The sequence below is a fragment of the Chrysochloris asiatica genome, unplaced genomic scaffold (genome assembly GCF_000296735.1).
Source record: "Chrysochloris asiatica unplaced genomic scaffold, ChrAsi1.0 scaffold00091, whole genome shotgun sequence".
Classification (NCBI taxonomy): Eukaryota; Metazoa; Chordata; class Mammalia; order Afrosoricida; family Chrysochloridae; genus Chrysochloris; species Chrysochloris asiatica.
This window is the reverse complement of record NW_006408609.1, coordinates 11,913,548-11,930,432: the sequence shown is the minus strand read 5'-3', so window position 1 is coordinate 11,930,432 and position 16,885 is coordinate 11,913,548.

Genomic DNA, 16,885 nt, shown 5'->3' with positions numbered 1-16,885 from the left:
TGACTGATCCCTCCTTATACTATGTCTAAAGTATGGGAGACGATGTCTGGCCATCCTGACTTCCAAGGAGCACTATGGCTGTACTTCCAACACAGATCTATTTGTTCTTTTGGCAGCCCATGGCACTTTCAGTATTCCCCTCCAACACCATAACTCAAGTGCATCAATTCTTCTATGGCCTTCCTTATTCACTATCTAACTTTCACATGCATATAAGAATGCCATGGCTTGTGTCAGGTGCACCTTAGTCCTCAAACTGACATATTTATTCATCAACATTTTGAAGATTTCTTGTGCCCAATTCAACATGTGTTTTGATTTCTTGACGGCTGCTTCTGTGAGTGTTGATGGTTAATCGGAGCACAAAGAAGTCTTTGACAACTTCAATATTTCTCTATAGCAGTATTGAACATTAGTATCACATGCAAGTAAAATTTTGCTGAAGAGACCAAAAATAGTTGTACCAATGCATTGAGAGAGAATTGCCTGAAAACTCAATCTAGATTCAGAAGAGGACATGGAACTAACATGTTGTTAGTTGCCATCAAATTGGTACCAACTCACAGCGACCCTATGCACAACAGAATGAAACACTGCCTGGTCTTGCGCCAACCTCACAATTGATGCTACCTTTGAGCCCATTGATGCTACAATGGGATCCATCTGATACCAGTTGGATCTTGGCTGAAAGCAGAGAATATCAGATATTTACTTGTTTATCATTGACTATACAAATTCATTCATCTGTGTGGATTATAACAATCTATGGATACTATTGTGAATAATCTGAATTACAGAACACTTAATTGTGCTCACACAGAACCTGTTCACAGACGAAGAGGCAGTTGTTCAAACAAAACAAGGGAACACTATATGGTTTGAAATCAGGAAAGGTATGTGTCATGACTGTATCCTTTCACCATACTTATTCAGAAAACTGGACTGTAAAAAGAAATATACATCAGGATTGGATGAAGATTCATTCACAATCTGAGATATGTAGATGACATATTCTTGCCTCCTGAAAGCAAAGATACCTTGAAGTACTTACTGATGAAGCTCCAAGAACAACCTTTAATGTGGACTACACCTCAACCTGAATAAAACAAAAATCCTCGAACTGAACCAGTAAGCATCATCATAATAAATGAAGAAAATATTGAATCTATCTAAGACTTCGTTTTACTTGGACCCACAATCAATGTCCATAAAATCAACAGTCAGGGAATCAAAGAACACATTGTACTGGGCAAATATGCTATAAAAGACCTCTTCAAAGTGTTAAAAAGCCAAGATGTTACTTTGAAGACTAAGGTGGAGTTGATGCAATTTTCCGTTGCCTCATACATGAAACATGAACAATGAATAAGGAAGACTGAATAGGAATTAATGTCTTTGACTTATGGTGTTGGCCAAGAATATTACATATAACCTGGACTGCCAAAGAATGAGCACATCTTGGAAGTAGAGCCTTAATGTTCCTTCAAAGCCAGGATTTTGTCTCACAAACTTTGGACACGTTATAAGAAGAGACTAGTTTCTGAAGAAAGACATCATACCTGGTAAAGTAGAGTCTGCAATAAAAGAAAGACCTCCACAATAAGCTAGATTGGCAAAGTGACTGCAACAATGCACTCAAACCTAATCATTGTGAGGTTGATGCAGGCCTAGGCAGTGCTTTTTACTGCTGTGTGTTGTATCACTAAGTTAAACCCGACATGATGGCACCATACATAAACATAATTTGTCATTTTAAAATTGCTATTTAGGTTTAATATGATTGGTGACTGGTGGTTATATGTTGTGGAGTCGATTCTGACTCATAACAAGCCTTCATAGTGTTTTTGAGGCTGAAAGTTCTGGTATGGCACTGTGGGTTAATGCACCAGATTGCCAAGCTGTTTGAATTACAAGGTTAGTGGTTCAAGCTCACCAGCTGCTCCTCGGAAACCCTATACAGGGTCACTATGGGTTGGAATCGACTTGACAGCACTTCACAACAACACAACAACAAAATCTTTACAGGAGCAGAAAATGTCATCTTTTTCCCACAGAACAGTTGGTAGTTTCAAACTGCTGACTTTGAGATTGGCAGTCCGACTCATAACCACTATGCTACCAGAGTTCCTTCCACCAACATCCCAGAACTATCTGTGACTTCAAATCAAGTAAGGTCAGGAAAAACAGTTTTGTTTAACTGTTTATTTTGTCTAATTTCTACAATAGCTGGTGTAAGAATCATAGTGTTCATATATTAAAAAGTAGATTTAATTCTAAGGGTCACAATTTAATAAGATCATTACAATTTAAATGAAATAGAGGGAAAAGTAACCTGGGTGTGATGGAATTTTTAAAAAAAATAGTTTAAACAAATGGGGACATTAAATTAAAAGTGACCACTTTTCAGAGTATATGTAATAACTGCTTTAAATTCACTGAAGTTATTTTATGTAAATTGAGTTGTAGACTTTCTCTACAATGCTTTAAAGAAAATTGTGAGACCCAACAGGTGACTAGAGACAAATTTTCATCTCAATATCAATAGAAGTTGTCATACAGATAAAGGTAAGAACATTAAAATAAAATGTCTTAAGGATATTTTGAGAACTACATGTTTTTTTACAACCCAGAGACTGAATTTGTTCATTGGAGAAAATGCAGAAGCAGTTTATACATTGTTCAGCTAACAGACCAGTTTAATATCAAATTAAATGTGTAACAATTTGACTCCATTAATAAACACATACATTTTGAGCTCCTACTGTGTGAAATTTGGAAGACAACTATCTGGCTGACTGATTGGAAGAGATCCATATTTGTGCACATTCCAAAGAGAGGTGACCAACGGAATGCGGAAATCATCGGACAATCTCTTTGATAGCTCAAGCAAGTAAAGTTTTGCTAAAGGTAATACAGAAACAGCTACAATCATACATTGACAGAGAACTTCCAGAGGTTCAAGCTGGATTCAGAAGAGGCTGTGGAATGAGAGATATCATGGCTGATGTCCAATGGATCTTGGCTGAAAGCAGAGAATATCAGAAAGATGTTTACCTATGCTTTATTGACAAAGCAAAGGCTTTCGATTGTGTGGTTCATGACAAGCTATGGACAACATTGAGAGAAGTATGAGTATTCCAGAACACTTAATTGTACTTCTGAGAAATCTGTACCTGGACCAAGAAGCAGTTGTTCGAACAGAGCATGGGAACACTGAATGTTTTAAAATAAAGAAAGGTGTGCGACAAGGTTGTATTCTTTCACCATACTTATTCAACCTGTATGCTGAGCAAATAATACAAGAAGCTGAGTTCTATGAAGAAAAACGTGGCATCAGGATTGAAGGAAGACTCATTAACAACCTGCTACATGCAGATTATACAACCTTGTTTGCTGAAAGTGAAAAGGATTTAAAACATTTACTGATGAAGATCAAAGAGCACAGCCTTCGGTATGGATTACATCTCAATGTCAAGAAAACAAAAATCCTCACTGCTGGATCAATAAACTACATTCTTATCAATGGAGAAAAGATTGAGGTTCTCAAGGACTTCATTCTTCTTGGATCAACTCATGGAAGCAGCAGTCAAGAGATCAGACAATGTATTGCATTAGGCAAATAAGCTGCACATGAACTTTTTAAAGTGTTGAAGAGCAAAGATGTCAGCTTGAGGGCTAAGGTACTCCTGACCCAAGCCATGGTATTTTCAGTAACCTCATATGGATGTGAAAGCTGCACAGTGAATAAGGAAGATTGTAGAAAAATTGATGCCTTTGAATTATGGTATTATAGGAGAATATAATAAGTGCCATGGGCTGCCAAAATAGCCAATAGATCTGTTTTGGAAGAAGTGCAGCCAGAGTGCTCCTTGGAGGCCAAGATGGCTGTACTTCGTCTCTCATACTTTGGACATATTGTCAGGAGGGAACAGTTGCTGGAGAAGGATATCATGCTTGGTAAGATGAAGGGTCAGAGAAAAAGAGGAAGACCCCCAACAAGATGGATTGGCCAGGTGTCAGCATTGATGGACTCAAGCATGGCAGCAGTAGTGAGGTTGGCCAGGGATCGGACATTGTTTCATTCTGCTGTGCATGGGTTCACTGTGAGTCGGTTCCGACTAGATGGCACCTAACAACAACAACAACTATGTGAAAATCACTTAGGAAATTGTTTTATTTTCTGCAAAGAGGACTTATATATAAAGATCACTTACCAAGAGATTCAGAAATATTTTGCCACCTCCTTGCTTGGAATTATGGCTTCCTTTAAGAGATGTTACTTGTGGGAATTTTGGGCATGAACACGTATACATACAAATAAAATAATATGATATAAAACTTGGAAGAAAAAAAAAAAAGCCAAGGTGAAATGTTGAGTTGATATTTATTTTTACCAAAAATTATTGTAATTGTATTTTCAAGAATAGCCAACATATCAGAAAATAAATCATTAACACAAAAGATAATTGAAGCAGAGACTGGTGAAAACACAAAACATGTACTGTTTTGTGGCTTAACCTCAGCATAAACTCATATAACATGTTTGGTATCTGTTTCCAAAATACGGTCTTTCCAAAATGATTTTCATCTTTGGTATGCCTTGCAAACAGTTTATGTGTCATCATGTTACCCTTTGAATCATTACCAAATACACAATTTAAGAGGGTATCAACATTTATGGGGGAATCAAATTGCCCTTTGAACTGACATTAGCAAATATGCAGCATGATTTAATGCAACATTTCCTATTGCCTTGAAAGTAGTGACGTTGTTAAAGCTTGAAATTCCCTGTTGCTAAATGTCATTGAGCTGGTTTGACTCATAGCAACCATGTATAGGATTTCTGAGGTTTTTAAATCTTTGCAGGAACAGAAGCCCTCAAATTTCTCCCACAGAGTAGTTGATAGCCTCGAACTGTGAACCTTGTGGTTCACAGTATGTTGTTTGTCTTATAGAACTACTGTGTTCGCAGAAATTCCTCAATATTGTAAACTTATGCTTATGTATGAGGTTATTATATAAATATCTGGAGTCCTGGTGTGGAGTTCTAGGATAAGCACTGAACCATAAGGCTTATATAAACTTCAAGGTTGCTGGTTCAAACTCACCAGCCACTCCTAAAAAATCTTATACAGGGTCACTATGAGTCTGAATAGACTTGAAGGGCACTTAACAGCAACATGTAAATGTCTAAATAACAAATATCATTGTCCTCATCAACTAGTAGTACTGTTGTTAGTTACTGCTGTAGTTATAACAGAAACACTACAAATTAACAAATAGAAATTCATTTTCTCACAGTCTAAGCATTAACAAACAAATTTATTTTCTCATAGTTTTGGAGGCTACATGTTCAAATTTAGGATACTAGCTATGGGAAGGCTTTCTCTGTCACTTCTGGAGGAAGGTCCTTCTCTAAGCTTCAGCTGTTGGGTGATCTTAACATAACGTGGTATCTGTTTTTCTCACCTCAGCTCCTGGCTTGCTTGTTTAATTTCTTTCATATATCAGTAGAGATTAACCGAAACACACCCAATACAAATCCTGTCTTTTTAGCATAACAAGGCCAACCCATTATATAATGGGATCACAGCCACAGGCATACAGATTGTTGTTGTAAAATGCCCTCTTTTCAGTATTCAAGGAGAGACTGGTGGGTATGAATCACTGATCTTGCAATTTAAAAGGACCTTGTAGTCCAGTGCCTTATCCTGTGATAAACCACCAAGACTCCTGTATAATACATAATTTTGGGGGACATGATCCAAACCAAAGTTGCCATTGAGAATGAAACGTTGCCTGATTTTGATCATCTTTAAGATAGTTCAGTGCCATAGGGTTGCCATAAATCAAGCCAACTTGAAGGCAACTGTTATGGATAGAATTTTGTCCCCAAAAATTATGTATTATAAATTCTAACCTCTAGGACCTCTGGTAGGGTAGTGGTTACGAATCGGGCTGCAAACCTTAAGGTCAGCAGTTCGAAACTACCAGCTGTTCCGCGGGAGAAAGACGAAGTGTTCTGCTCCCGTAAAGATTTACAGCCTCAGAAACCCTGTACAGGTTCGCTATGGGTCAGAATCGACTCGATGGCACATAACAGCAACAACAACATGCTACTGGAGCCTGGTTCGGTACTATAAGATAACCTCTGGATTGCTAACTGCAACATCAATGGTACAAACACACCAGCCACACCTTGGAAAATGTATAAGACTGTAAGTTTCTCTATGACTATGCAAAGGCTTTCAATTGTATATATCATGACAAGCCATGAATGATAATGAGTATTCCATAACACTTCATTGTGTTCATATGGAACCTGTACATAGACCAAGAGACTGAACAAAAGGATACTGAATGGTTTAAAATCAGGAAATGCATGTGCCAGGGTTGAATTCTTTCACCATACTTATTCAATCTGTATGCTGAGCAAATAATTCAAGAAACTGGATTATATGAAGAGCATGGCATCAGGATTGGAGGAAGAGTCATTATAAACCTGTCAGGAAGCCATTAAGACAAGCAATCAAATTCCCCTCTAAGACTAAAACTCAAAAGGAACATCTGAGCAGGCATGTAAGCTTGCTGATGATCCTATTGGTCTACTGGTGAATGGAAAGGGGGAAAGGCAGTAATGAAGAAATGGGCTGAGTTCAACCACATTCCATAGACTCCTGTTGACCTGGAGATGAGAGAGAGAAGAGAAAGGGTTGCTTGGTCCAAAGCGTTGTGATCTAGAGACATCCGAGCCCATGGACAAGGACAGATTCATAGAGGGTTGGGGCTAAGAGTGAAACATCCAGCAGATATGAAGTGAGGAGAGGCACACAAGAAAACCTAAACTTGCAGAAAGTACTAATTTGACCTAGTCTCAATGGCTTGATAATCAGAATTTGACTAGAGGAAGATTAAAAAAACACACACAATAATTTTTCATAAAGGTTATGAGAGTAAATTGCTACAGTTTGAGGAACTTGATCTGTACTCATGGAGGTAGTAGCTCAAAAGATCAATAGAGAGGGAAGAATTCTTTATATCAAGTATCAATGCTATCCCCTCTGTATACAAGGTAGAGAGGGACAGGCAACTTAGACATTGGCTACCTAAAATGACAGGTATTGGCCATTTTGAATCTGACAACCACATGGTTTACTATGCTAGAATGACAATTTGAAGAAGATGGTGCTGCATTCATTGTCAAAAAGAATGTATAAAGATCAGTCATGAGGTATAATTCTGTTTGTGATAGGATAATACCCATGTGCCTACCAGGAAGAGTAGTTAATACCACTATTATTCAACTTTACTCACCAACCACTAAAGCCAGTGAAGATGAAATAGAAGAATTCTACCTACTTCTTCAATCTGAAATTGATCAAACATGCAATCAAGATGTATTGATCATTACTGGTGATTGTAATGCAAAGGTTGGAAACAAAGAGGAAGGATCCATAGCTGGAAAAAGTGGCGTTGGTGATATAAATGATGCTGGAGATCGCATGACAGAATTCTGCAAAATCAATGATTTGTTCATTTCAAAGACCTTCTTTATACAGCATAATAGACAATTATACACATGGATTTCACAAGATAGAATACACAGAAATCAGTTTGATTACATTTGTGGAAAGAGACAGTGGAAAAGCTCCATATCATCAGCCAAAATAAATCCAGGGACAGAATGTGGAACAGACCATCAATTTCTCATATGCAAATTCAGACTGAAGCTAAAGAAGATGAAAACAAGTCCACTAAAACCAAAATATGACCTTGACTATATCCCAACTGAATTTAGAGATTATCTGAAGAACAGAGTTGATATATTAGACACTAAAGACCGAAGAAGACTTTGGGGTGACATCAAGAACATCATACAGGAAGAAAGCAAAAAGTCATTAAAAAGACAGGAAAGAAGGAAAAGAACAAAATAGATGTCAGAAGAGACTCTGAAATTTGCTCTCCAGCATAGAGATGCGAAAGCAAATGGAAAAAATGAGGAGGAACAAGAGCTGAACAGAAAATTTTAAATGTCACCTTGAGAAGACAAAGTCAAATATTACAACAAAATGTGCAAAGATCTGAAGACAGAAAACCAAAAGGAAAGAACATGCTCTGCATTTCTCAAGCTGGGAGAACTGAAGAAAAATTAAACCTCAACTTTCATTATTGAAGTATTCTCTGGGCAAATTATTGAATGATGCAGAAAGGAACAAAAGAATATTGAAGGAATACACAGAATCACTGTATCAACAATAAATGATTGATGTTCAGCCATTTCAAGAAGTAGCATATGATCAAGAGTCAATGATGCTGAAGGAAGAAGTCCAAGGTGTATTGGAGGAATTGGCAAAGAATCAGGCACCAGGAATTGATGAAATAAAAATTAAAATCTTTCAAGAAAGTGAGGCAGCACTGAAGGCAATACTCATCTACGCCAAGAAATTTGGAAGACAACTATTTGGCAAACTGATAGAAAGAGATCTATATTTGTGCCCATTCCAAAGAGAGGTAACCCAAAGGAATGCAGAAATCATTGGAAAATATCTTTGATTTCCCATTTAAGTAAAGTTTTAATCAAGGTAATACAGAAAAGGCTGCAAGCATAGATTAACAGGGAACTTCCAGAGGTTCAAGCCTGATTCAGAAGAGGACATGGAATGAGGGATATCATTTCTGATGCCCGATGGATCTTGGTTGAAAGCAGAGAATACCAGAAAGATGTTTTCCTGTGCTTTATTGACTATGCAATGGCTTTTGATTGTGTGGATCATGACAAGCTATGGACAACATTGCAAAGTGTGAGTATTCCAGAACACTTAATTGTACTCATGAGGAATCTGTACGTGGACAAAGAGGCAGTTGTTTGAACAGAACATGGGAACACTGAATTGTTTAAAATTAAGAAAGGTGTGTGTCAGGTTGTATTCTTTCACCATAGCTATTCAACCTGTATGCTGAGCAAATAATCTGAGAAGTTGGGTTATATTAAGAAAAACATGGCATCAGGATTGGAGGAAGACCCATTAACAACCTGCAATATGCAGATGATACAACCTTGCTTGCTGAAAGTGAAGAGGAGTTAAAACCTTTACAGATGAAGATCAAAGAGCACAGCTTTTGGTATGGATTACATCTCAATGTATAGAAAACAAAAATCCTCACCACTTGACCAATAAACAACATTCTTATCAACGGAGAAAAGAAATCAAATGACACGTATGGCATTAGGCAAATCTGCGGCATCAGACCTTTTTAAAGTGTTCAAGAACAAAGCTGTCAGTTTGAAGACTAAGGTGTGCCTGGCCCATACTAGGTAATGCTTCTTGCTGTTGTGTGTACAGAATGAATGTGAGACTCAACTGACTCAAGGGCACCTCATAACGTTATTGTTAAATGTCCTGCAGTCAATTCTGACTCATAAGAATCTTGTATAGAGTTTCAGAGGAGCAGCTGGTAGGTTTGAATTGTAGGCCTTGAGGTACACAGTTGTATTTTGTATTTGTATTGTTGTATTTTGGGGAGCTCTGGTAGCGTAGTGGTTACAAATTGGGCTGCTAACCTCAGGGTCAGCAATTTGAAACTACCAGCTGTTCTGCGGGAGAAAGATAAAGATTTACTGCCTCGGAAACTCTGTGCAGGGTCGCTATGGGTCAGAACCAACTCCATGGTACATAACTACTACCACCACCAGCACCACCATTGTTGTATTTTACAATAATAAGCAGGCAAGACCAATATCAAAATGGCAAAGACAGACACAAACTTTGTAAAAACACTCAAGTTCAATTTTTTCTTCTTCCTTGGACTGGTCCGTGGCAGCATGTATAAGTCTCACCATCATCACTTCTATGGAGCACTCCTATTTTACTTCTCCCAAAACAGATTTACTCATTCTTTTGGCTGTCCATAGTACTTTCAATATTTTTCTCCAATACTGCAAATCAAATGTATCAATTCTTCTCTGGTCTTCCTTATTCATTGTCCAAGGTTTGCCTTACCTATGAGCCAATTGAAAATACCATGGCTTGGATCTGAGGCACCTTAGTCCTCAAACTGATAACTTTTCTCTTTAAAACTTTAGAGAGCTTTTGCCTAATACAATACTTTGTTTAATTTCTTGACTGCTGTTTCCATGAATGTTAGTTGTGTGTCCAAGCAAAATGAAGACTTTGACAACTTCGTTTTTTTTCTGTTTATCATGAGGCTATTTATTCATCCAGATGTGAGGATTTTTGTTTTCTTTACATTGAAGTATTTGTTGTTGTTGTTGTTATGTGCTATTTAGTTTGTTCCAACTCATAGCAAACGTGTATAGGGTTTCCAAGGAGTGACTGGTGAGTTTGAACCACTGATCTTATGGTTCAAACCAATCTTGCAATGAAGTGCTTATCTTACATTTCCATACCTGGATTCCACATTAAGGCATAAGCCATACTTATTGAGATACAATAAGTGTCTCAATTCCTTCACTCTTCCAGCAAGCAAGAGTATACTATCTGAGTATGGCAGGTTGCTGATGATTCTTCCTCCAATCCTGATGCCAAGTTCTTCTTCATGTAATTCAGCTTCTTGCATTATTTGCTCAGCATACAAATTATATCATTGGTTGGTTGTGTGCCATGGAGTTAGTTGTGACTCATAGCGACCTTGAATAGGGTTCTGAGGCTTTAAATCTTTATGGGAGTAGAAAGCCTCATCTTTTTCCCATAGAACAAATGGTAGTTTCAAACTGCTGACCTTGAGGTTAGCAGTCCGGTTTGTAACCACTATGCTACCAAACTCCCTTTACAAATTGAATAAGTTTGGTGAAAGGACACAACTCTGATACACTCCTTTCCTAATTTTAAATCATTCAGTGTCCCTTATTCTGCCCTAATGACTACCTTCCTCAATGTACAGGTCTCTCATGAGCATTTTATGTGTTTCGGAATTTCCATTATTTTCAATGTGGCCCATAATTTGCTATGCTATTGGAAGTTGGTGGTGGTGGTGAATATATGAATGGAGTCAGTTCTGCATGGAGTTTCCGAGGCTATAAATCTTTATGGGAGCAGAAAGCCTCATCTTTCTCCAGCAGAACAGCTGGTAGTTTCAAACAGCTGTCCTTGAGGATAGCAGCCTGATTCATAACTACTATGCTACCAGAGCTCCTTGTTGTTGTTGTAGTGCCGTTGAGTCGGTTCCAACCCATAGTGATGCTGTATAGGGTTTCCAAGGAGCAGCTGGTGAGCTTGAACCACCGACCTTGCAGTTCAAACGGCTTTGCAGTCTGGCGCATTAGCCCACAGCGCCAGACCAGAGCTCCTTAGGGGTGGTCATATTGTTATAGTTCAACCAAAATTATGTGAGTGGAATTGATGTCTGCCACTTTTGAACAGAAATTTAAAGAAGCTATATATTTTGCCATATTTGATATCTCATATTTCCAATTTCATGCATGAAGTGCTGAGCTGAAACGTCCAGCTACCTGGGAACAGTACTAACATGCTGACCTGTAAAGTGTGGACTAAAGATTAAAATCAAAATAAAACAACTTTTGTTATGAAAACTCAGTGAAACTCACATGTGTTTTTAAGTACAACACAATTTATCCTGTCCTGATTAGTCTACTCATTAATTGAAATTAAAAAGCTAATTTCCTGGCATATGATCCCAGTTCACTGAAAAATCTCTTACTGAATGTCTTCTGTGCATAAGGAACAGTGCTGGGTATTGATTTGGGATATGGATAAATAAATAAGCAGTATTCAGTCTTTGCTCTCAAGATGTTTAGAATTTATCTCTATGAAAGGGTTTTTTTTCCCCTGAAATCAAGATATATACTATGCTATGCTTTTCAATGCCATGCAATTTAGGGGAGAAGTCAGAATTAATAAGGTTAATATGAACTTGTGTGTGTCTAAGGAGATTTTTTCTGGCAAACAATTCCCTAAATCTAAAGCATGTTGCTGTTGTACCATCTAGTCAGTTCTGATTCATGGTGACCCTGTATAGGGTTTCTGAGGAGCAGCTAGTGGATTTGAACCAGTCAACATGTGGTTTTCAGTACAGTGCTTATCCTATAATGACACAACAATACTCCTTCAAATCTAAAGTACAGCAAGTTCAAATTCAAATTCAAATGCTCAAATACTCAAGCATCAAACCAGAGGGATACAATGAAAAGCATTAGAAGATATTACTAAGGAATGGTTGTCAAGGTGAAGTATAATAATGTCAGTAGAAAATCTCAAGATAAAAAATATAGCTGCAGATAGTTTGGTGACCATCTCAGTTGCTTCAACCTACAATATTGTGGTTCAGTATAAATGATAACTATAAAATGAGAAATCGGGTAGAAAGCAGATATCCACAATGAAGGCAAAAAAAAAAAAAAAAGAGGTTGGGAAGCTTCAGCCCCAACTCGCAGACATAGTCCAGGTGAAATGAGCTATATAATCCAAGTGGAGAATGAGCTTCCAAACAAATTCCTATAGAGCACATGGCATTAATGTAAAAAGCAAAACAAAAACAGATTTCTATTGATGGGCAACAATTGCCTTTCCTTTCTTATTTAACAGTAAGTTTGGCACTATTGCATACTTTCTATGTTCTTTAATTTCTGAATCTGTACAATATGAATGAATCAATGCCTAGCTCATAAACTTGCCATGAACATCAAAGGAAGTATCTCTATAAGTGTATGTGATAATGTCTGGTATACAATAAATGCTTAGAAAATAATGTCTGGTATACAATAAATGCTTTCTATGTTCTTTAATTTCTGAATCTGAACAATATGAATGAATCAATGCCTAGCTCATAAACTTGCCATGAACATTAAAGGAAGTATCTCTATAAGTGTATGTGATAATGTCTGGTATACAATAAATGCTTAGAAAATATAAGCTATCATTTTACTTATGGCTTCTGTTATGTGATTATCTCTTCCCTGAAGTTCCAAGCAGTGAATGCATTTGTTTACAAAATAAGGATCATTTTATTATAAACAATCATAAAAATATACTGAGCATGTGGCTGTTAAGTGACGTTGAGTTGATTCTGACCCAAAGCTGCCCTGTATAAGTTTTCTGAGGAGCAGCTGCTGGATTTGAACTTTTTCCTTCAGTATCATTGGTTCTTGATCATATGCTACCTCTTGAAATGGTTGAACATAGCCATTTATTTTTGGTACCGTAACTAAATAATTAGTATTCCTTATTTTTTGCTTTGGTGTCTAGTCTCGTTGTTTTGGTTACATTGTCATTGTTAAGTGCCATCAAGTCAGTTTCAACTCTTAGCAACCCAAGCAATGGCTGGTGAGTTGGAACCACCAACTTTTAAATTCATAACAACTTTGTTGTCCAGTGTTTATTCTACAGTGCTACAACAAGACTCTTATTTTGGTTATATGAAAGGATGTATTAGGCTTTCATAAGACTACTTTAACAAATCTCTTTCTCTAAGGGTAAGAAACAGTTTTTGATTAAGCTTTTCTTAGAAGTTGCTTTATTGAACTTTTACTCTTTAGTTTTTAATCCATTATGAAATTTTATATTCATTCAGTGCAAGTTGGTTGAAATTCTTTCTTCTTTGTGCTTATTTTTTTAAAAGTATGCTTGATATTAAATATTTTATAAATACATTACATCGATATGTGTTTCTTCACATTTTATGAGGCTGACACTAACAAATAAAAAGAGAAGTTTGAAATTGTCATAGTTTTATGTGACTATAATAGTAGGTATTTTTAAAAGCTTTTTATTTTGCTCCTATAGTCACTGCTCATCTGTCAGTTGGTTGTACTGTGGTGACTTGCACGTTGCTATGATGCTGAAAACTAAGACCGACACAATCGAAAGCCTTAGCATAGTCAATAAAGCACAGGTAAACATCTTTCTGATATTTTCTGCTTTTAGCTCAGATCCATCTGACATCAGCAATGACAGCCTTATTTCCACGTCCTAGTCTGAATTTGGCTTGAACCTCTGGCAGTCTCTGTCAATGTACGTTTGCAGCCATTTTTGGATTACTTTTAGCAATATTTTAAATACCAGAAGGATCCATCCATGTTGGACAGGTGTCAGCTGAGCTTCCAAACAAAAACAGACTAAGAACAAGGAGAGGTGGACTACTTCTGAATGTTTATCCACTAAAACCTTATGAATAGCAATGGAGCATTGCCAGAGCCAGAATATTAAATAACTAAACACGATGAATAACACTAGCATATTGTCAGAGAAAGTGTCAGAAGATGAGGCCCTCAGTTGAAAGGTACTCAAAATGTGATTGGGGAAGAACAGCCTGATGACATGAATGGAATAAAGCTTTCAGGACCTTCATCTGCTGTTGGGTCACAACTTAAAATGTAGAGAAACAGCTATAAACATCCATTAATAATAGGGGCATGATTGTAAAAGCATTAATCTAGGAAATTTGGAAGTTGTCAAAAAGGAAATGGAATGGATGAAGATCAATATCCTAGGCATTAGTGAGCTGAAATGAACTGGTGTTTGAATTTTGAATCTGACAATCATATGGTTTACTATGCCTGGACTAGCAAATTGTAGAGGAATGGTGATACACTCATCATCAACAACACCATTTCAATATCTATCTTGAAGTATAATTCTATCTGTGATCAGATAATATCCATAAGCCCACAGAAGACCAGTTAATACCATTATTATTCAAATTTACACACCAACCACTAAGGCAAGTGATGAAGAAATTGAAGAATTCTACTGACTTTTTCAGTCTGAAACCAATTACACATGCAATCCAGATGTTTTGGAAATTGCTGATGATTGGAATACAAAGGATGGAAATCTTTATGGGTGCAGAAAGCCACATTTTTCTCCCGCGGAATAGCTGGTAGTTTCAAAACTGTTTCATCAATTAGTTGAAATGTTTCCATTTTTATTCTGTAAATTCCTAAAGCCTTGTTTTTCAACCAATGCTTTCAATGGACCTTGGACTTCTCCCCTTTATATAACATCAGTTCTTGATCATATGCTACCACTTGAAATATTTGAACATTTACCATTTCTTTTGGACAAATGTGTATACCTTCCATCTTCTTTTTAAGACTTTCTGCATCATTCAATTTTTATTCATTAAACCCATCAATATTTCAAGTTGAGTTTTGACTTTTTTTCACTTCTTTCTTCTTCAGAAATGTTGAGTGCATTCTTCCCTTTTGTTTTTCTAACCCCAGGTGTTTGAATATTTCATTATGATACTTAACTTTGTCTTATAGAGCTGCCCTTTGAAAATTAGTGTTTTACTCTTTTATTTCATCATGTCTTCTACTTTGGCTATTGTGGACTTGTTTAAAACATTTTTTTAGCTTTAGCCTGAACTTGCATATGAGCAATTGATGGTCTGTTCCACAGTCTGCTCCTGGTCTTGCTTTAGCTGATTATATAGAGCTTTTACACCCTCTATCCCCACAGATGTAGTCAATTTGATTCCTGTGTATTCCATCTAATGAGGTCCATGTGTGTAGTAACCTTTTAAGTTGTTTACAAAATTCTATCATGTGATATCTATCAACATTTCTAGCACCAAAGTCATATTTCCCAAGGACCGAGACTATATTTATTTCCAATCTTTGCAATCCAATCACCAGTAATTATCAATACATCTTGATTGTTTGTTGGCTCCGTTTCAGAACTTGGTAGAATTTTTCAGTTTCGTCATCACTGGCATTAGTGGTTGGTGCATAAATTTAATTAATAGATGTATTAACTGGTTTCTTGGCAGCCATATGGATACTATCCTTTCACTGACAGCATGCATTTCAATATAGGCCTTGAAATTGTCTTTTTGATGATAAATGTCACACCATTCCTCTTTACTTTGTTGTTCCTGGTGTAGTAAACCATATGATTTTCTGATTCAAAATGTCCAATACAAATTCATTTCAGTTCACTAATGCCTAAGATATGGATCTTTATTGTATCCCATTCCACTTTTGACAATTTCAAATTTTCCTGCATTCATACTTCTTATATTCCATGTTCTATTTATTAATGGATATTTATAGCTGTTAATTCTCATTTTGAGCTGTGACCCATTTGCAAATTAAGGCCTCGAAAGTTTTACTCCATTTGTGTCATCGTGGCCAACTATATTTTGAAGAGGCAGCTCTTCCCCATTACCATTTGAGTGTTTCCCAACTTGAGGAGCTCATCTTCTAGCCTTATATCTAGTTATATTATGGTGTTTTTAATAACATTTTCATCTTCTGGCACTATATCTGAGAATAGTCTGCTGCTGTTGATACATTTTCAGTCATTAAACATTTAGAAGTAGTCTGGAAGCTCTGGTGAAACCTACCCACCATGGGTGACCCTGCTGGTATTCAAACTACTAGCAGCCTGGCTTCCACATCAAAACAACATGCAAGTTGCCACAATATGAACAATTGACAGAGGAGTCGTGGTAGCCAAGGGTATAATATATATATTATCTTGTCTTTGTTTTTGTTGTTGTTGTTAAGTGCCTTTGAGTCGGTTCCGACCCATAGCGACCCTGTACAGGGTTTCCGAGGGTGTAAATCTTTACGGGAGTAGAAAGCCTGATCTTTCTCCCACAGAGCAGCTGGTAGTTTCGAACCGCTGACCTTAAGGTTTGCAGCCCGATACGTAACCACTACGCTACCAGAGTTCCCTTTGTTTTTAAGGGCCCTCAAATCAGTCCTCACTTATTGTGACCCTGGATAGGGTTTCCAAGGAACAGCTGATCAGTTAGAACTTACAACCTTGAGATTAGTAGTAGCAGTCCATGGACTCTCTATAGTACATGATACATATATATATATATATCTATGACATTGTACTTGCACTTATTATAAACATAGGTAAAATGGTTCCTTATTTTTTGGGGGTCTGTAACAAAA